Here is a 21,450-nt window from a genome sequence, read left to right on the forward strand (position 1 = left end):
AAATTGATCACAGATGATTAAATGTATGATCTGGAAACAATACTAATACTTAGTATGGAAAAATATGAATGAAAAATGATATTTAATTAACAACCAAAATTGACTTGTTTTATAGAAGTAGTCTGATCTAAGAGGCAAAGGGGGAAAACACAATGCTGTACTTTTCTTTTTCCTTAAATAGCCATCTTAGTGTATTCAAGCTAACAGGGATAGATTTTAAAAATGGAAACACAAGGAATGTCCCAATATTTCCTCTGTATTGAAAACTTCTTTACTCAAACATGAATTAAAGTGAAAGGAGATAGCAATGGCTACAATCAACATTGTTTCGTTTATTTATGGCTTGCTTGTTTTGCTTTCTTTTGACTTTTTGTGACTTTTCTGGAAATGAAAATACTAAATGAGAAATTTCATTAAGACTACAAGCATATGAAACTATCTTTAATAGACTATATTAAAAAAAGCAACACTAATAGTGGCAGCTAATATTCATTGATTCTTTAAAAGCCAGTGTGATATGTTGTATTGAATTATTAACCTATGCTCTATCAATTTATTCATTTATCAGACAAGAAAACTGAGATTTGGAAAAGGGAAGTAAATTACTCACAGTCACACAAAACATGCACACATTGATTTCCATTTGACTTGAGAACTTGAGCAGGTAAAATGGGTTTATGTTGAAGCTACAAAGGAATGTCATTAATACTAGAGATTTTTAAACAGTGAGGCAGTTGCCAAGGTGTTGCTACTTGATCCATTGAAAAGACAACAGCTTCTCTTCCTCTTGAATGCATTTAAGTGTTGTTCTTAGAGGTACATTTCTTAACAAGGGCTTCAGGAATTATGGCTATGCCTTTAAACTGTATGCAAAATCACATGTGTGTTTGAGTATGAGAATGTGTCTAGGTGTCTTTGTGGGTATGTATTTGGATTTGTGGGTGGATGTAGATATGTTTTGGTTCTTTTTTTTTTTTTTTTTTTGCGGTACGCGTGCCTCTCACTGTTGTGGCCTCTCCCGTCGCGGAGCACAAGCTCCGGACGCACAGGCTCAGCGGCCATGGCTCACGGGCCCAGCCGCTCCGCAGCATGTGGGATCTTCCCAGACCGGGGCACGAACCCGTGTCCCCTGCATCGGCAGGTGGACTCTCAACCACTGCGCCACCAGGGAAGCCCTGGTTCATTTTTTAGGGGGCAGAAATACCAATAGTTAACATCCAATTTTCAAAAGTTCCCATGAGGCAAAAGGTTTATAAGAAAGCCATTGTTTTATAGGGAGCAACAGTTTAGATTGTTAAAAGATAAACTGAGGCATATTAAAAATTTAAGAGTTTATTTGAGCAAAAATTGATTGGAATCAGGCAGCACACAAGCAGAGGTGATTAGAAACACTCTACCTACAGGAGTTAGGGGAAAGACTTTTGTAGAGAAAAGGTGGAAATAAAGCAAGGAAATGATTTGATTTGCTATAGCTTAAGTGTTTGCCTTATTTGGAAAAGCCTAGTATGCTGTATATGTTCGGTTGTTCTTTGCCTTCCATTGCTTAACCTTGAAGCATTTACAGTCTTAGGTTTGGGTTTGCTTATATAGGCAGCTAAGGTATTAGAACCACCTCGGTCTGATGGTTTTTCGTTTAATTAACAAGATCCCTGGTTGGAATATCTTTCTGCACATTATAACACCTGGAAAGATTTGTAAAAATATTGATAATAGGCTCCACCAACTTATTTAATTAGTCTTGGGTGGGGTTTATGCAGTGCCTTATTGGAAAAGCCTCCCAGATGACTCTAATATATAATTAAGCTGGAGAACTACTTATTTAAACAAGATCATATGGATCACTTCAATATTGTTTTATAGCAATAACACGATCACAGTTTTATTATCATAAGAGAGGATAACTTTAATTTTAGTTTTCAATTAATTTTTTTAAACCACAGCTTTTCTGTCTTAAAGTATGTTTAACAGTAATTCTTAAGTATGTTTACACTTGTTGAAGAGTTCTTAGGGCTTAACTTTTTTATTCTCAGATCGTTGTTTTCAATATAAATAAGGTTAGGGAATAGACACTGGCATTGAAATTTTAAGGAATAAGGGTGCAACATATAATCTCTTTAAAGTAAGTAGCATGACAACACATTAAATGATCAGACTGACAAAAGAATAAAATTTTGTTCATTCTGGTTCTGAGAAGAGGTTGACATCAGTGTGTTATTCTCTAAGGTACTGAGCATTTTAGTACAGAAAGCCATACTTGAAATCATCCTTAAAATCTCTACACTGTCTGAAGATCACTCATTAATATGATGCCACTAGGACCAGGTAAAGGTCCTTTCACACAAAACATAAGAAAGAGGGAAAATAAGTTTGTGTGTGTGTGTATGTGTGTGTGTGTGTATGTGTGAGAGAGAGAGAGAGAGAGAGAGAGAGAGAGAGAGAGAGATTGATTTTCTCAGTTTAATTAAAATAACAATTACTTTGGGTTTGTTTTAATACAGTGTCTTTGGACGTAAAACCTCTTAATTTCTTCTAAGGCCTGTCTGTTTTTCCTTGATACCATTTTAGGAAAGCCAATGAAAGAGCTAATATTTATAATTGGAGATGAAACTGCTAACCCCATTTAAAGAGTGATGAATTGTTAGACACAACAAAAATTAATAAGAATAGTAATGCTAACATTAAAGAAACTCGTATTAATCCTTTAAACAATCATATTTTAAAGGAGAGGAAACTAGGCCTTAAGGAATTTATTTATTCAAGTTCACACAGCTACGGTAAGGTGACACTGGGATAAACATCTAGTACTTTTTGACTTGAGAGGCAATGCTCTTATCTCTGCATTTTCTTTCTGTTCTTGTACCCCTTGCTTATACCCCTTCCCTGGTCAGCTTCCCTGAATTTGTGATGTTTCCGATAAGAGGGCATCATTTCTCAAAGCTACTGGATTCACATGAGCCTCAAATTGAGGGTGTTGGACTCTGTGAACTAAATAGAGCAGCATTTGGTTTGAATAACAGTGATTCTGAAAGCAGGGTACTCAGGTTTTAACCCCACACATGCTCTGAGAAGTTTCAGAGTGAAGAAACATTTTACCTTTGCTTATCTAAGCATTTCCGACCATACCTCAACACAGAATATTTTTGTTTTGTTTTTCCCCTCTGGAGAGCTACTTTTCTAATATTTTACCAAATACTAGTTGGGTACTTTTCATTATAGCGTTTACCTTCTGTATAACAACAAAATTTAGGAGACCCATGAGGTGTATGCTTCTTTTTTACTGATATCTGTTTTATCTGCACTGAGGCAGGTGAAACCTTTCATGGAAGCTATTATTCACTAGGATATTGCTAATAGAGTGAATATTCCATCAGATGAAAGAAGCCCCCCATTCCATTTATGTTTGTGTATGTGTGCATGCTTATGCAGGTATGACTATATATGTTCTTAGATCCAGCATACCTGAGAGAGTCATATGCCAAATATTGATTATCCTAAGACATAGAATGATCCTAAATATAAGAAAGTAGCAGTGATTCACCCTCACCCTTCCTTCCCCTTAACCTTAATTTAATATTCCTGATCTCTCTACATTTTCACTCTGCTAACTATGATTTCCAACTTCTGACTTCCCTTACACTCCTCCAGAAAATAATTAAATTTTCAGAAAAAGCCTGTTGAGTGGTGTTTTCTATAACTAAATAAAAGTATTGATCTTGTACATCGGTATCATAATGCAGGAGAATAAGTCAGAATGATATGAACTTATGTGTTGCCTTTACTCTCTATGTCTAGTCAAAGAACTGGGCTTTGTGTCAATCTCCAATGGAAAATATTAGAACAGAGGAAACAACAAAAATCTGAGTGAGTTGGAGAAACAACTAAAACAACAGATTTGTTCCAAAATGCGTATTTGGATTTAAATGTTTATACAGAATCTCAAAACTCTCCTTTGTTTTGTGTTTTGTGGTATCTAGGTTTCCTTATAATTCCACCCACCTTGAGTACAAGACTCCTTGTGCTCAAGGAGAAGCTTGTATTTGTACCTCCCATGTCATTATAATGGGCATAGCTATGTATTTTTAGCTGCTTTGGATTGGACCCATACAGGTTTTCCTCCATAATAATCAGAACATGAGATTGTTTTCTTCCAAATGTGTAAGGACCATGATCCAAAGGGGGCAAAAACACATGCATTTATTTGCTGCATTTGGAAGATCATTTTTACACACATTTATAAATGTATGCATTTATCTTATAGGTATTGTTTGGTGTTAGATTGGCCATCTCTTTGTCACAATCCTTATATGTCAGTTATTTTTCTAAATTTAAGTCTTTTACTTTTTGGTCAGATGTTTGTCTATTTTTAATATATTAATTTTCTTACACATACTAATATTTTTAGTTAGTTTTATCTGTCATTATTTTATTCTCTGAGTATGAATACCATTTGTCAAATATACAGAATTCTCATTTTCTTGGTATAAGTTTAAAAGTCTTCAAGGCATTTTCCTCTTTTGTCATTTTCTTTTTGTTATGTTTTGATTGACTTTAATGTTTGTAAGCAGCAATAACAGAATTTCAATGACTGAAACAAACTTTTGATTAAAATTATAGATTTTCTTGGAGGGAGTTTGCTATTTTACTGGTTTAAAGCATATCACATGGCTTACTTGCCTTCCATAAATGATTGCAGTGGAATATACTTATACAATTCCTTCCTCGTACATATTTTAGTCTGTCATAGCTCACACATCTTAACTCTACTTTGAACTGCTCTGACGCTGCAATTCCACTTCTTATCATATCACACAGTGAGGCAGAATTTCAGACTGAGAACAGCAGAAATCAAGAGCTCTAATCTGTCTTTTACCATTATGCAACCTTTGGGAATTCTCGGTTTAAATTCCCTAAATGTAAAATGGAATTAAGCTTGGAAATCAATGAATATTCTTATTACATTTTCAGATCAATGGACAATGAAGACCATAACTTATACATACAAAAGATTACATGACCCAAAGATATGTCTCTTAAAGAAAGCACAGAATTTTGAAGCTGTTTAGTGATCACCTAATGATGCCCCCATTTTATGTATGAAGAGACTGGGCTAAGCCCCTAGAAGTTACGATACAACCCAGTGAGCTTGTCCAAGGGCTTTCCTGACCACCCTATCTAAAATATACTACTGTGCCTTTACCAGGCACTCTCTCACCCTTTTAACCTACTTAATTTTTATCCTAACACCACTATGTTTTATATATATATATATATTTATATTTATATTTATATATAATTTGTCTATTATCTATTTTCTCTTTTGAAATATAAGCTCTATGCAACACGAATTTTGTTTATCCTTCTCACTGCCAAATCCCTAGCATCCAGAATAGAGTCTGGCACATAGGAGGACTTTTTTGAATGAAGGAAGGAAGGAAGGCACCAGAACTGCTAATGGAATGGGGTTGGGTTGGGTAGGGGTGAAATGGGGAAAGGACTTGATTCTCTCAACTCTCACTCAGTCCACTGCTGCTCTAAAGTTTCCTCCTTAGTATGTTCCTTTTACTTCTCGGGATTTCCAGATATAAGTATCCAAGGGGATTTGGACACATATCTATTATATTGTATTGTATATCTTCGTCAAAGTTCAAGGATATTTTCAAATTAATTTTAACCATTTCATTATTCAATTATTAATCCTTCCCCTGGATTTTTTTCTCCATTTGTTTGCTCTACCTTCCACCGTGTTAAAACTGTTAGACATTCTCTACATTTTTTACTTGGGATATTTCACTGGAATAAAGAAAAACATCAATAGTTTCAGCAAAAAAATGGCAATTAAAAATTATCCATTTATCAGCTGCTTGTTTCATTTCTATTCTGTTCACTCACACATAGTCCTTCAGGGGAAGCACCAAAAAATAGCTTGCAACTGTGCAAGGGACTTTAGCTTCCTCATAAAGCCTATTAGCTTTCTGCCAAATTACTCTAAATACATACACAATATATTTGTAAATATAAAATGCAGATGAAAAACAAATCCCACTGGCTGTCTTGCACAAGGCTGCTGCCACCACAAACCTTCCGGAAATGTCTCTGCTGCTGCTGCTTTCTCGTAGGTGTAGGGAAAGCAGTAGTTCAGAGCTATAAGATCTGGGTTAGCATCTTTTATTTATTATTTTTTACATTTATATATATATATTTTTTTAACATCTTTATTGGTGTATAATTGCTTTACAATGGTGTGTTAGTTTCTGCTGTATAACAAAGTAAATCAGCTATACATATACATATATCCCCATATCTCCTCCCTCTTGCGTCTCCGTCCCACCCTCCCTATCCCACTCCTCTAGGTGGACACAAAGCACCAAGCTGATCTCCCTGTACTATGCGGCTGCTTCCCATTAGCTATCTATTTTACATTTGGTAGTGTATATATGTCCATGCCACTCTCTCACTTCATCCCAGCTTACCCTTCCCGCTGCCCATGTCCTCAAGTCAATTCTCTACTTCTGCATCTTTATTCCTCTCCTGCCCCTAAGTTCTTCGGAACCAATCTATATATGTAGATTCCATATATATATATTACCATACAGTAATTGTTTTTCCCTTTCTGACTTACTTCACTCTGTATGACAGTCTCTAGATCCATCCACCTCACTACAAATAACTCAATTTCTTTTCTTTTTATGGCTGAGTAATATTCCATTGTATATATGTGCCACATCTTCTTTATCCATTCATCTGTCAGTGGACACTTAGGTTGCTTCCATGTCCTGGCTATTGTAAATACAGATGCAATGAACATTGTGGTGCATGACTCTTTTTGAATTATGGTTTTCTCAGGGTATATGCCCAGTAGTGGGATTTCTGGGTCATATGGTAGTTATATTTTTAGTTTCTTAAGGAACCTCCATACTCTTCTCCATAGTGGCTATATCAATTTAAATTCCCACCAACAGTGCGAGAGGATTCCCTTTTCTCCACACCCTCTCCAGCATTTACTGTTTGTAGTTTTTTTGATGATGGCCATTCTGACTGGTGTGAGGTGATACATTATTGTGGTTTTGATTTGCATTTCTCGAATGACTAGTGCTGTTGAGCATCCTTTCATGTGTTTGTTGGCAGTCTGTATATCTTCTTTGGAGAAATGTCTACTTAGGTCTTCTGCCCATTTTTGGATTGGGCTGTTTGTTTATTTGATATTGAGCTGCATTAGCTGCTTGTGTATTTTGGAGATTAAGCCTTTGTCAGTTTCTTTATTTGAAAATATTTTCTCCCATTCTGGGGGTTGTCTTTTCATCTTGTTTATGGTTTCCTTTGCTATGCAAATGCTTTTAAATTTCATTAGGTCCCATTTGTTTGTTTTTCTTTCCATTTCTATAGGAGGTGGGTCAAAAATTATCTTGCTGTGATTTATGTCATAGAGTGTTCTGCGTATGTTTTCCTCTAAGAGTTTTATAGTGTCTGGCCTTGCATTTAGGTCTTTAATCCATTTAGAGTTTACTTTTGTGTATGGTGTTAAAGAGTGCTCTAATTTCATTCTTTACATGTAGCTGTCCAGTTTTTCCAACACTAGTTATTGTCCAGTGTTTCCAACACCAGTTATTGAAGAGGCTGTATTTTCTCCATTGTATATTCTTGCCTCCTTTATCAAAGATAAGGTGAGCATATGTGCATGGGTTTATCTCTGGTCTTTCCATCCTGTTCCACTGATCTATTTTTCTGTTTTTGTGCCAGTACTATACTGTCTTGATGACTATAGCTTTGTAGTATAGTCTGAAGTCAGGGAGCCTGATTCCTCCAGCTCAGTTTTTCTTTCTCAAGATTACTTTGACTATTTGGGGTCTTTTGTGTTTCCATACAAACTGTGAAATATTTTGTTCTAGTTCTGTGAAAAATGCCATTGGTAGTTTGATAGGGATTGCATTGAATCTGTACATTGCTTTGGGTAGTATAGTCATTTTCACAATATTGATTCTTCCAATCCAAGAACATGGTATATCTCTCCACCTGTTTGTATCATCTTTAATTTCTTTCATCAGTGTTTTATAGTTTTCTGCATACAGGTCTTTTGTCTCCTTAGGTAGGTTTATTCCTAGGTATTTTATTCTTTTTATTGCAGTGGTAAGTGGGAGTGTTTCCTTAATTTCTCTTTCAGATTTTGCATCATTGGTGTATAGGAATGCCAGAGATTTCTGTGCATTAATTTTGTATCCTGCTTCTTTACCAAATTCATTGATTAGCTCTAGTAGATTTCTGATGGCATCTTTAGGATTCTCTATGTATAGTGTCATGTCATCTGCAAACAGTGACAGTTTTATTTCTTCTTTTCTGATTTGGCTTCCATTTATTTCTTTTTCTTCTCTTATTGCCGTGGCTAAAATTTCCAAAACTATGTTGAAAATAGGGGTAAGAGTGGACATCCTTGTCTTGTTCCTGATCTTAGAGGACGTGGTTTCATTTTTTCACCATTGAGAACAGTGTTGGCTGCAGGTTTCTCCTATATGGCTTTTATTATGTTGAGGTAAGTTCCCTCTATGCCTAATTTCTGTAAGGTTTTTTTCATAAATGGGTGTTGAATTTTTTTGAAAGCTTTCTCTGCATGTATTGAGATGATCATATGGTTTTTCTCCTTCAGTTTGTTAATATGGTGTATCACATTGATTGATTTGCATATATTGAAGAATCCTTGCATTCCTCGGATAAACCCCACTTGATCATGGTATATGATCCTTTTAATGTGCTGTTGGATTCTGTTTGCTAATATTTTATTGAGGATTTTGGCATCTATGTTCGTCCATGATATTGGCCTGTAGTTTTCTTTTTTTGTGACATCTTTGTCTGGTTTTGGTATCAGGGTAATGATGGCCTTGTAGAATGAGTTTGGGAGTGTTCCTCCCTCTGCTATATTTTGTAAGAGTTTGAGAAGGATAGGTGTTAGCTCTTCTCTCAATGTTTGATAGAATTCACCTGTGAAGCCATCTGGTCCTGGTCTTTTACTTGTTGGAAGATTTTTAATCACATTTTCAGTTTTATTACTTGTGATTAGTCTGTTTATATTTTCTATTTCTTCCTGGTTCAGTCTCAGAAGGTTGTGCTTTTCTACGAATTTGTCCATTTCCTCCAGGATGTACATTTTATAGGCATATAATTGCTTGTAGTAATGTTTCATGATCCTTTGCGTTTCTGCAGTGTCAGTTAATTCTCCTTTTTCATTTCTAATTCTATTGTTTTGAGTCTTCTCCCTTTTTTCTTGATTAGTCTGGCTAATGGTTAATCACTTTTGTTTATCTTCTCAAAGAACCAGCTTTTACTTTTATTGACCTTTGCTATCATTTCCTTCATTTCTTTTTCATTTATTTCTGATCTGATCTTTATGATTTCTTTCCTTCTTCTAACTTTGGGGTTCTTTTGTTCTTCTTTCTCTAACTGTTCTAGCTGTAAGTTTAGGTTGTTTATATGAGATGTTTCTTGTTTCTTGAGGTAGGATTGTACTGCTGTAACCTTCCCTCTTAGAACTGCTTTTGTTGCATCCCATAGGTTTCGGGTCATACTGTTTTCATTGTCATTTGTTTCTAGGTATTTTTGGGCTTCCTCTTTGATTTCTTCAATAATCTCTTGGTTATTTAGTAGCGTATTGTTTAGCCTCCGTGTGTTTGTATTTTTTACAGTTTTTTTTTTTTTCCTGTAATTGATATCTAGTGTCATAGAGTTGTGGTCAGACAAGATACTTGATACGATTTCAATGTTCTTAAATTTACCAAGGCTTGGTTTGTGACCCAAGATATGATCTATCCGGGAGAATGTTCCATGAGCACTTGGGAAGAACGTGTCTTCTGTTGTTTTTGGATGGAATGTCCTATAAATATCAATTAAGTCCATCTTGTTTAATGTCTCATTTAAAGCTTGTGTTTCCTTATTTATTTTCATTTTGGATGATCTGTCCATTGGTAAAAGTGGGATGTTAGAGTTCCCTACTATGATTGTGTTACTGTTGATTTCCCCTTTTATGGCTGTTAGCATTTGCCTTATGTATTGAGGTGCTTCTATGTTGGGTGCATATATATTTATAATTGTTACATCTTCTTCTTGGATTTATCCCTTGATCATTATGTAGTGTCCTTCCTTGTCTCTTATAACATTTCTTACTTTAGAGTCTATTTTGTCTGATATGAGAATTGCTACTCCAACTTTCTTTTGATTTCCATTTGCATAGAATACCTTTTCCATCCCCTCACTTTCAGTCTGTATGTCTCCTTAGGTCTGAAGTGGGTCTCTGTAGACAGGATATATGTGGGTCTTGTTTTTGTATCCATTCAGCCAGTCTTTGTCTTTTGGTTGGAGCATTTAATCCATTTACATTTAAGATAGTTATCGATATGTATATTCCTATTACCATTTTCTTAATTGTTTTAGGTTTGTTTTTGTAGGTGTTTTCCTTTTCTTGTGTTTTCTGCCTAGAGAATTTCCTTTACCATTTGTTGTAGGGCTGGTTTTGTGGTGCTAAATTCTCTTAGATTTTGCTTATCTGTAAAGTTTTTAATTTCTCTGTTGAATCCGAATGAGATCCTTGCTGGAGAGAGTAATCTTGGTTGTACATTTCTCCCTTTCATCACTTTAAATTTGTTCTGCCACTCCCTTCTGGCTTTCAGAGTTTCTGCTGAAAGATCAGCTGTTAACCTTATGGAAATTCCCTTGTATGTTAATTGTTGCTTTTCCTTTGCTGCTTTTAATATTTTTTCTTTGTATTTAATTTTTGATAGTTTGATTAATATGTGTCTTGGCGTGTTTCTCCTTGGATTTATCCTGTATGGGACTCTCTGCACTTCCTGGACTTGATTGACTATTTCCTTCCCCATATTAAGGAAGTTTTCAACTATAATCTCTTCCTATATTTTCTCAGTCCCTTTTTTTTCTCTTCTTCTGAGACCCCTAAAATTCTAATGTTGGTGCATTTCATGTTGACCCAGGGGTCTCTGAGATTGTCCTCAATTCTTTGCATTCTTTTTTCTTTATTCTGCTCTGTGGTAGTTACTTCCACTGTTTTATCTTCCAGGTCACTTATCCATTCTTCTGCCTCAGTTGTTCTGCTATTGAGTCCTTCTAGAGAATTTTTAATTCATTTATTGTGTTGTTCATCACTGTTTGTTTGCTCCTTAGTTCTTCTAGGTCCTTGTTAAATGTTTCTTGTATTTTCTCCATTCTATTTCCAAGATTTTGAATCAACGTTACTGTCATTACTCTGAATTCCTTTTCAGGTAGGCTGCCTGTTTCCTCTTCATTTGTTTGGTCTGGTGGGTTTTTATCTTGCCCCTTCATCTGCTGTGTATTTCTCTGTCTTCTCATTTTGCTTAACTTACTGTGTTTTGGGTCTCCTTTTCACAGGATACAGATTTGTAGTTCCTGTTGTTTTCTGTGTCTGCCCCCAGTGAGTAAGGTTTGTTCAGTAGGTTGTGTAGGCTTCCTGGTGGAGGGGACTGGTGCCTGTGTTCTCTGGCTAAGGCTGGTTGTTGTCTTTCTGGTGGTCAGGACCGTATACGATGCTGTGTTTTGGGGTGTCTGCAACTTTATTTTGATTTTAGGTAGCCTCTATGCTCATGGGTGGCATTGTGTTCCTGTCTTGCTAATTGTTTGGCATAGGGTGTCAAGCACTGTAGCTTGCTGGTCACTGAGTGGAGCTGGGTCTTAACGTTGTGGTGGAGATTTTTGCAAGAGCTCTCACTGATTGATGTTACGTGGGGCTGGGAAGTTTCTGGAGGTCCAATTTCCTGAATGTGGCTCACCCCCCTCAGCGGCTTAGGCCTGACACCCAGCCAGAGCACCAAGACCCCATCAGCCACATGACTCAGAAGAAAAGGGGGAAAAAACAAAGAAAGAAAGACGAAAAAAATAAAGTGAAATAACATAAAATAAAGTTATTAAAGTAAAAAATAAAAAAAATTATTAAAAATTAAAAGAATATAACAGTAATAAAACAAAAAAGAAAGAAAGAAGAGAGCAACCAAATCCAAAAATAAAACCACCAATAACAAGTGCTAAAAACTATACTAAGAAAAAGGACAGACAGAACCCTAGGGCAAATGGTAAAAGCAAATCTATACAGACAAAATCACACAAAGAAGTATACACATACACACTCACAAAAAGAGAAAAAGGAAACAAAGTATATCTATAAAAAAAGGAAGAGAGCAACCAAATCAATAAACATCTACCAATGCTAATAAGCTCTAAATACTAAACTAAGATAAACATAAAACTAGAAACAAATTAGATGCAGAAAGCAAACCCCAAGTCTACAGTTGCTCCCAAAGTCTACCGTCTCAATTTTGGGATGATTTGTTGTCTATTCAGGTATTCCACAGACGCAGGGTATTTCAAGTTGTGGAGATTTAATCCACTGCTTCTGAGGCTGCATGGAGAAATTTCCCTTTCTCTTCTTTGTCCGCACAGCTTCTGGGGTTCAGCTTTGGATTTGGCCTTGTCTCTGTGTGAAGGTCGCCTGAGGGTGTCTGTTCCCTGCCCAGACAGGACGAGGTTAAAGTAGCAGTTGATTAGGGGGTTCTGACTCACTCTGGCCAGGGGGAGAGAGGGGTATGGAATGCAGTGTGAGCCTGTGGTTGCAGAGGCTGGCATGATGTTGCAACATCCTGAGGTGTGCCGTGTGTTCTCCTGGGGAAGTTGTCCCTGGCAGTGGTGGGCTGCTCAGGCTTCTGGGACGGGAGGTGTGGATAGTGACCTGTGCTTGCACACAGGCTTCTTGGTGGCTGCAGCAGCAGCCTTAGTGTTTCATGCCTGGCTCTGGTGTCCACGCTGATAACCGTGGCTTGCGCCTGTCACTGGAGCTCCTTTAAGGGATGCTCTGAATCCCCTCTCCTTGCACACCCTGAAACAATGGTCTCTTGACTCTTAGGCATTTCCAGACATTTTCCTGGACTCTCTCCCAGTTAGCTGTGTTGCTCCAGCCCCCTTCAAGCTGTGTTCATGCAGCCAACCCCAGTCCTCTCTCTGGGATCTGACCTCCAAAGCCTGAGCCTCAGCTCCCATCCCTGACCCACACCGGCGAGTGAGCAGACAAGCTTCTCAGGCTGGTGAGTGCTGGTCGACACCGACCCTCTGTGTGGGAATCTCTCCACTTTGTCCTCTGTACCCCTGTTGCTGCGCTCTCTTCTGTAGTTTTCCCCCCACCCACCCCCCGTCTCTGCCAGTGAAGGGCCTTCCTAGTGTGTAGAAACTTTTCCTCCTTCACAGCTCTCTCCCACTGGTGCAGGTCCCTTCCTTATTCTTTTGTCTCTGTTTATTATTTTTTCTTTTGCCCTACCCAGGTACATGGGGAGTTTCTTGCCTTTTGGGAAGTCTGAGGTCTTCTGCCAGCGTTCAGTAGGTGTTCTGTAGGAGTTGTTCCACATGTAGATGTATTTTTGATGTATTTGTGGAGAGGAAGGTGATCTCCCTGTCTTAATCCTCTGCCATCTTGAAGGTCCCTCTTCTCATTGGTTTTTAATGATCCTGAATCTAGACAGAATTTAGGATCTAGTAAAATTACATACATATATGTTTTAATCACATATGTGTATGAATATGTATGTGTATATATACACTTTACCCTTGAACAACAGGGGTTTGAACTGCATGGGTCCACTTACATACAGGTTTCTTTCAATAGTAAATACTACAGTACCACATGATCTGGAGTTGGTTGAACCCACTGATTCAGAGGAACTATGGATACAGAGAACCAGCTATAAATTATACACAGATTTTTGACTGTGCAGAGGGTACTATATATATAGATATATGTATATGTGTATGAGGATATAGACTTATAAATAGATAAACTTTTTCATTTTTTATTTGATAATAATTGATATATGACATAAATATATAATTTTATATACCATAAGTATCTATGAATGATAAAGAATTTCTTCCCTTATAAAATGTAGATATGTGTGAATGTAAATTATATTTTAGTTAATCAGTTTTCATTTAGTACACATGAAAAAGTATAATCATTAACAATAAAATAATGTTATCCCAACCAGATTTTCATGATCTGGGCCTAGGATTAGATAAAAGTAATCTGAGGATAGTTAGCATCTATAAGGACAAATATTTGTAGCATTAAGTCTAATAGCAATATTGATCCTCATGTAGATAATTCCTCCTGCTGCTATTCACCAGTTTAATGCTGGCATATTGCACCACCTCTCACTAATTCATGGGCCCACAGACATTTTGATTCATGCCCCTAGTCTTTGAATATAAACATACTGTGATAAAACCTGTTTGAATTTGAAACAAATTAGTGAAGAATTAATCAGTTTGGCAAAGGTGTTAAACAGCATTCTAGTTACTTGACAATTTCAAGACTCTTATCCAGCAGGTAGTTTCAAGATGAAATTTACTCCTGATGCAAGATTTGGGTGCTGCCATCAGTAATTCAGTTAATAGGAACTCAAATGTGAAGTTTAATATTTTGACAATAAATGTATTGGATATCAATATAGGAACTAAGATCTTTTTATAAAACTCTATGTACATTTTTGACCAGCTATATAACTTAATTTCCTCCAACATATCCTTTTCTTTCCTTTCCTCAGGCTTTTATCTATCTTTGTATGCAGGAACAGCCTGATAGATTTTACTCTAGAGATTCCTGTTTTGGAAGATTTTTTAAAAGCTTAACTACTCTCTCCAGTGTGAATTTTAGCCATAACAGGAAAGAGCTTGATGCTGTTTCTTGGAATACTTTTCCCATTCTATAAAATGTCAAACTACTTGGTAAAATGTTCAGAAATATAGGACACAGAAATGTTTTGAGTAGTGTGGTTCTCTTGGAAAATAATTGGGATCTGTTTCACAAGACAAAACTGTTAGAATGGGATTATGATCAGTAAGGAAACTCTTCTAAACTCAGAAGTGTTACCAAACCATACTTGAGTATCTGCCATGCAGCAAAGCCAATCTACAGGCACTAGGTTGTAGTGAAGGAAAGTGCAGTGTTTATTTGCAGGGTGCCAAGCAAGGTGGCTCATGCTCAAAAGACCCAAACTCCCTGATATCTTTCAGAGAAGGCTTTTTAAAGGCAGCATTTGGGGTAAGACTGCAGGGTGTATGACTTTCTTCGGATTGGTTGGTGGTGAGGTAACAGGGTGATGTTTCAGGAATCTTAATCATCAAGCTTCTGGTTCCAACCAGTCTGGGGTCTAGTGCTTGTGCTCAGAATGTAGTCACTATCCGCCACTTGGGCAGGGGTTCTAACTTCCTGCAGAGCAATTCAAAGATATGTGTCAGATTGTTATGTATATCCCTTGAGGAGGAACTAGGACTCTGTTTTTCACTGAACTATTGTTGTTGCTTTTCTTGTTAACTGATTTCCCTTTGTTTCTGCATCCCCTCATTTCCCTGATTAGTAAGTACTTGTGCCTGTTCTTTGGAACTCAGGGAAGACCTAGGAAACTAAAGCCTTTTCAACAAACAAGAAATGGGGGACATGGAGGGGCTTTTCTACCCAGGATGGCCCTGCAGGGTCCTGCTTGGTTTCAATCTCCCCTTTTCTTTTATAGTTCTCAATCCTGAGGGTAACAGGGGAAGGACAAGAAAGGGAATAAAGTTTTGGATAGAGAGGTGAATCATAAACTCAACAGTGGAACTTGGTTTTAGGGGGACTTTGTTTCAAAAGCTCATAAAGTCCTTGAGTTTAGGTGATGGCCACCAGATTTGAAAAAACATCCACCAAAGTATAAACATAATTCAACCATTGTTGTTATATTTTTAATATCAATTTTGAGTGTCAAATTTTTACCTAACAGGTGATTAAATTGATTATACATTTTTGGACTTCTTGAAAATTAGGCCTTTATATCTCACTGTCTAAACTTTTTTTGGTACCAATGATACAGAATTCCTAGAATGCCAGAACACTAGTGATATTTGTGCTCACAACAGTTGTTCTCAAAGCCGCTGTCTTGCTTCCTTTGGAGTTACCCCAGGTCAGCAATGACATGTTCTGTTTCTATTGTTCTAATATAATTTCTGCTTTAAGATTTGGCATTTCTTAGCCTTATCTCAAACATAGAGAGTTAAAGACCATAGCTAACTCTTAAAGGATAGGTGGCCACTTCTAGTAATTGAAGTATGTCACCATTCTCCACATTCCCAAATTATAAATTATTTCTTTATATAAAACACATATTTGTCACATAAAAACACAGGAATGCTGTAATGGGTACTAAGGTTTCCCTAAACAATCTACTAAAGGCTATTTAATCTACAATGAGATTCAACTATAGAACCATAACTAGCTTATTTCTGGTGTCAAAGAGCAGTTGGTCATGTGATATAGGAAAGAAAATAAAGATACCTCCCCATTCCCTTTCCACACACTTTTGATTTGGAAAAGGATAAGGACATTTTCTGTAATTTTTCTTTGTCACTTTCCTATATTTTTTCTCTATCTTCTGTTCTACTATTTTCTCACTATCTCTCTTTGGTAATACTCTTCCAAATCATTTGCCTCCACCTAATCAAAACTTCCACAACACAACTGATTATAATAATTCCTATGTTATCTATTAATTATTAAGTTTACCCACATAATGTGGGAATGATATCTAGTTCCTCATACTGGCCAATTGAATTTTTATTTTATAAAGCTGTAGTCTTTGTAGCAAGGAAAAATAAACACTCAGGTATTGTGGAAAGATATATATTTGGGTGGAGATCCCAAAAGACGGGACAAGCCTTCTCTGGAATTTACACCTAGGAATTAGCTTCCATATGAGCTCTTTCTACTTTTCATACTATTTTTTTCCTTTATTTCAGAATCTACAAATTCTTTAAGAATAGTCAATATTTTCTTAACAGGCCCAATGCCTGCAGTAGCAGGGAGGTTCCCCCAGAGAAGGGATAGGTGTAGTGCCTTTCATGTTCAGATTCTTTGTAGTTTGTGATTTGCTAGTTAGAAACATAAGGATTTAAATCTCTTTGGATAAAGAAAGTACACACACACTCTTTAGGTTCTTGCTTTTGGTTATTCCTCTGTAGGCTAAAAGCTTAATTAGACCCTGACTTCTGTGATTATGGCTCCTAGAATTACTCCAATTTACTTTAGCACCCTCCTGTTTAAACCCAATCTATTTTGCTCTATTCTTTTTTTCTTTCCTTTTTTTTTTTCTGGTCTGTGAATAAGTAGCATCTTGTTACAATCCATCTTTTTATCTTTCAGTCCTTACTTTTTACTCTAGTCAGGTGTCTATACTTGCCCTTTCTCTGGGTAGATTAAGCCTTGGGCTAAACACATTTGATCTTTCTTCCCCACACAGAAATATGTGTCTCTAATCTGAAATAGATATTTTCCCTTTCGAGGTTTCTTTGTTCTCAGTTAACAGCAACTTCTCTTTTGACCTTAGACCTTATGCCTAACCTTGTCTCTAGTATTAATCAACAGACATATTCCTTGACACCTAATATTTATTTTTTATAGTATCTGTATAGCATGTGGCTTCTAGTTACTTGTTCCATTTTCAACTTGCTTATTCAATTCAATATATTGCTTTTGATGAAATGATAGCAGTTTTGTAGTTCAAATACACTCCTCTACTTTGTTTAATCTTGGGAAATGTTGGTCAGCCTGCTTGTTTCATCAAAAATGGCTTTATACTTTGACCCATAAGATCTGAGATTTCCGATTGTCCATCACCTATCTATGTAAGGGTGGATGTATGTACTTATGTATATATGTATGTGTGTGAATGTATATATGTATGTATCTACCTATCTACCTGTTGTCTATGTCTGTCTTTATTTCATAAACCTGATTGATGTATGTGTGCATGGATCTTGGATTCATACCTTGGATCAGATGTTTGGTGAAAGTTTAACATTTTAAGAAACTTTCATGTTTCTTAGTTTTCCAGTGTGTTGTAATATTTAACAGTCACATTAGCAGTGTATGAGAGTTCAAGTTGCTCCATATAAACAATAGTAAGCATTATCAGCTATTTAATTTTAACCATTCTCTTGGGTGTGTAATAGTTGCATTTGCTGGACGAGAAATTGTGTCACACATGCCTTTCTTGCACTTAGCCATTTGCATAGGTTCTTTTGTGAAACGTCTGTTCAGATATGCCCATTTCTTATTGGGGGATTTATGTTCTTATGATTGGTTTGTAAAAGTTCTTTATATATTCTGGATATAAGTCCTTTGTCAGCTGTATGTATTATGAGTATTTTCTCTCAGGCTGTGACTCGCCTTTTCTTTCTTACTGAGTTCTTTCCAGAGCAGGTTTTTTCAATTTTGATAATATCTAATTTATTTATTTTTTATTATTGCTTTTGCCCTTATGTCCTATTTAAGAAATCTTCGCCTACACCACAGTCACAGATTTTCTGTTTTCTTCTAAAAATGCTATACTTTTACTTTAGACTCATGATCCGTAATTTTTATGTATGATGTGAGGGAAGAGTAGATGTTCATTTTATTTTTCCTTTTGGATATCCAGTTGTTGCAGCACCATTTGTGAAAAGACTGTTATTTCCCCGCTGATTGCCTCTTCATGTTAAAAAAAAAAGTGAATTAACCATATATGTGCAGATCTATTTCTAGACTTTATTGGTCCTGTTCATTTATATGTATAACCTTGTGTAAGTATAACACTACTGGATAAAAACAGATGTTCAGTAAGTCTTGAATTCACATGGTATATGTGCTAAACTTTTCTTTTTTTCCAGTTATTGCTTTGGTTATTCTTAGATTGTTGACTTATCACATATATATGTGTAAGAATCAACTTGTCAACTTCTAAAAATAAACTTACTAGCCTCTCTTATGGAATAAAAGCTATATCATAAAATGTCTATTTTTTTTACATCTTTATTGGAGTATAATTGCTTTACAATGGTGTGTTAGTTTCTGCTGTATAACAAAGTGAATCAGCTATATATATACATGTATCTGCATACCCCTTCCCTCTTGAACCTCTCTCCCACTCTCCGTATCCCACCCCTCTAGGTGGTCACAAAGCACCTAGTGATCTCCCTGTGCTATGCAGCTGCTTCCCACTAGCTATCTGTTTTATATTTGGTAGTGCATATATGGCAATGCTACTCTCTCACTTCGTACCAGCTTCCCCTTCCCCTCCCACCACACTCCCCACCCCAGTGTCCTCAAGTCCATTCTCTACGTCTGTGTCATTATTCCTGTCCTGCCACTAGGTTCATCGGAACTTATTTTGTTTTTTGTTTTAGATTCCATATATATGTGTTAGCATACAGTATTTGTTTTTCTCTTTCTGACTTACTTCACTCTGTATGACAGACTCTAGGCCCATCCACCACACTACAAATAACTCAATTTCATTTCTTTTTATAGCTGAGTAATATTCCATTGTATATATGAGCCACATCATCTTTATCCATTCATCTTTCAATGTATATTTAGGTTGCTTCCATGTCCTGGCTATTGTAAATAGTGCTGCAATGAACATTGTGGTACATGACTCTTTTTTAATTATGGTTTTCTCAGGGTATATGCCCAGTAGTGGGATTGTTGTGTCATATAGTAGTTCTATTTGTAGTTATTTAAGGAACCTCCATATTGTTCTCCATAGTGACAGTATCAATTTACATTCCCACCAACAGTGCAGGAGGGTTCCCTTTTTTCCACACCCTCTCCAGCATTTATTGTTTGTAGATTTTTTGATGATGGCCATTCTGACCGGTGTGAGGTGATACCTCATTGTGGTTTTGATTTGAATTCCTCTAACGATTAGTGATGTTGAGCATCCTTTCATGTGTTCATTGGCAATCTGTATGTCTACTTTGAAGAAATGTCTACTTAGGTCTTCCACCCATTTTTGATTAGGTGATTGGTTTTTCTGATATTGAGCTGCATTAGCTGCTTGTATATTTTGGAGATTAATCCTTTGTCAGTTGCTCCGTTTGCAAATATTTTCTCCCATTCTGAGGATTGTCTTTTCATCTTGTTTATGGTTTTCTTTGCTGTGCAAAAGCTTTTAAGTTTCATTAGGTCCCATTTGTTTATTTTTGTTTTTATTTCCATTTCTCTAGGAGGTGGGTCAAAAAGGACCTTGCTGTGATTTATGTCATAGAGTGTTCTGCATATGTTTCCCTCTAAGAGTTTTATACTGTCTGGCCTTACATTTAGGTCTTTAATCCATTCTGAGTTTATTTCTGTGTATGATGTTAGAGAGTGTCTAATTTCATTCTTTTATATGTAGCTATCCAGTATTCCCAGCACCACTTATTGAAGAGGCTGTCTTTTCTTCATTGTATATTTTTGCCTCCTTTATCAAAGATAAGGTGACCATATGTGCATGGGTTTATCTCTGGGCTTTCTATCCTGTTCCATTCATCTATCTTCTGTTTTTGTGCCAGTACCATACTGTCTTGACTACTGTAGCTTTGTAGTATAGTCTGAAGTCAGTGATCTGATTCCTCCAGCTCCGTTTTTCATTCTCAAAATTGCTTTGACTATTTGGGGTCTTTCGTGTTTCCATATAAATTGTGAAATTTTTTGTTCTAGTTCTGTGAAAAATGCTGCTGGTAGTTTGATAGGGATTGCATTGAATCATAGATTGCTTTGGATAGTATAGTCATTTTCACAATGTTGATTTTTGCAATCCAAGAACATGGTATATCTCTCCATCTGTTTATCATCTTTAATTTCTTTCATCAGTGTCTTACAGTTTTCTGCATACAGATCTTTTGTCTCCTTAGGTAAGTTTATTCCTAGGTATTTTATTCTTTTTGTTGCAGTGGTAAATGGGAGTGTTTCCTTAATTTCTCTTTCAGATTTTTCATCATTAGTGTATAGGAATGCAAGAGATTTCTGTGCATTAATTTTGTATCCTGCTACTTTACCAGATTCATTGATTAGCTCTAGTAGTTTTCTGGAGGCATCTTTAGGATTCTCTATGTATAGTGTCATGTCATCTGCAAACATTGACAGTTTTATTTCTTTTCTGATTTGGATTCCTTTTATTTATTTTTCTTCTCTGATTGCAGTAAAAATGTCTATTTTTGCTTGCAATGTTATTTCCAGATTCTAGAAAATGCAATCATATAGGGCTTCCCTGGTGGCGCAGTGGTTGAGAGTCTGCCTGCCGATGCAGGGGACATGGGTTTGTGCCCTGGTCTGGGAAGATCCCACATGCCACGGAGTGGCTGGGCCCGTGAGCCACGGCCGCTGAGCCTGCTTGTCCGGAGCCTGTGCTCCACAATGGGAGAGGCCACAACAGTGAGAGGCTCACGTACCGCAAAATAAATAAATAAATAAAATGTAATCATATATAATGAACATATAATAAATATTTATATGATGTGTAAATTAATGAAGAAATGACCTTTGCTTGTGTAGTTTATCAAAAAAGTAACAGAGTCACAGTCAGAACTGAGAGATTTTAGTACTAGATCTTAGTATAAAGAATT

The 21,450-nt window shown here is 36.4% G+C and overlaps 1 long non-coding RNA gene across 1 annotated transcript in view; it reads left to right on the top strand.

The window, feature by feature from the left end:
- LOC307189509 overlaps window positions 1-21,450 on the top strand; it is a 296,552-nt gene that overhangs the window by 175,976 nt on the left and 99,126 nt on the right. The window lies entirely within an intron of this gene.

Source organism: Stenella coeruleoalba (genome assembly GCF_951394435.1).
Source record: "Stenella coeruleoalba genome assembly, chromosome: 7".
In the NCBI taxonomy this organism is placed as follows: Eukaryota; Metazoa; Chordata; class Mammalia; order Artiodactyla; family Delphinidae; genus Stenella; species Stenella coeruleoalba.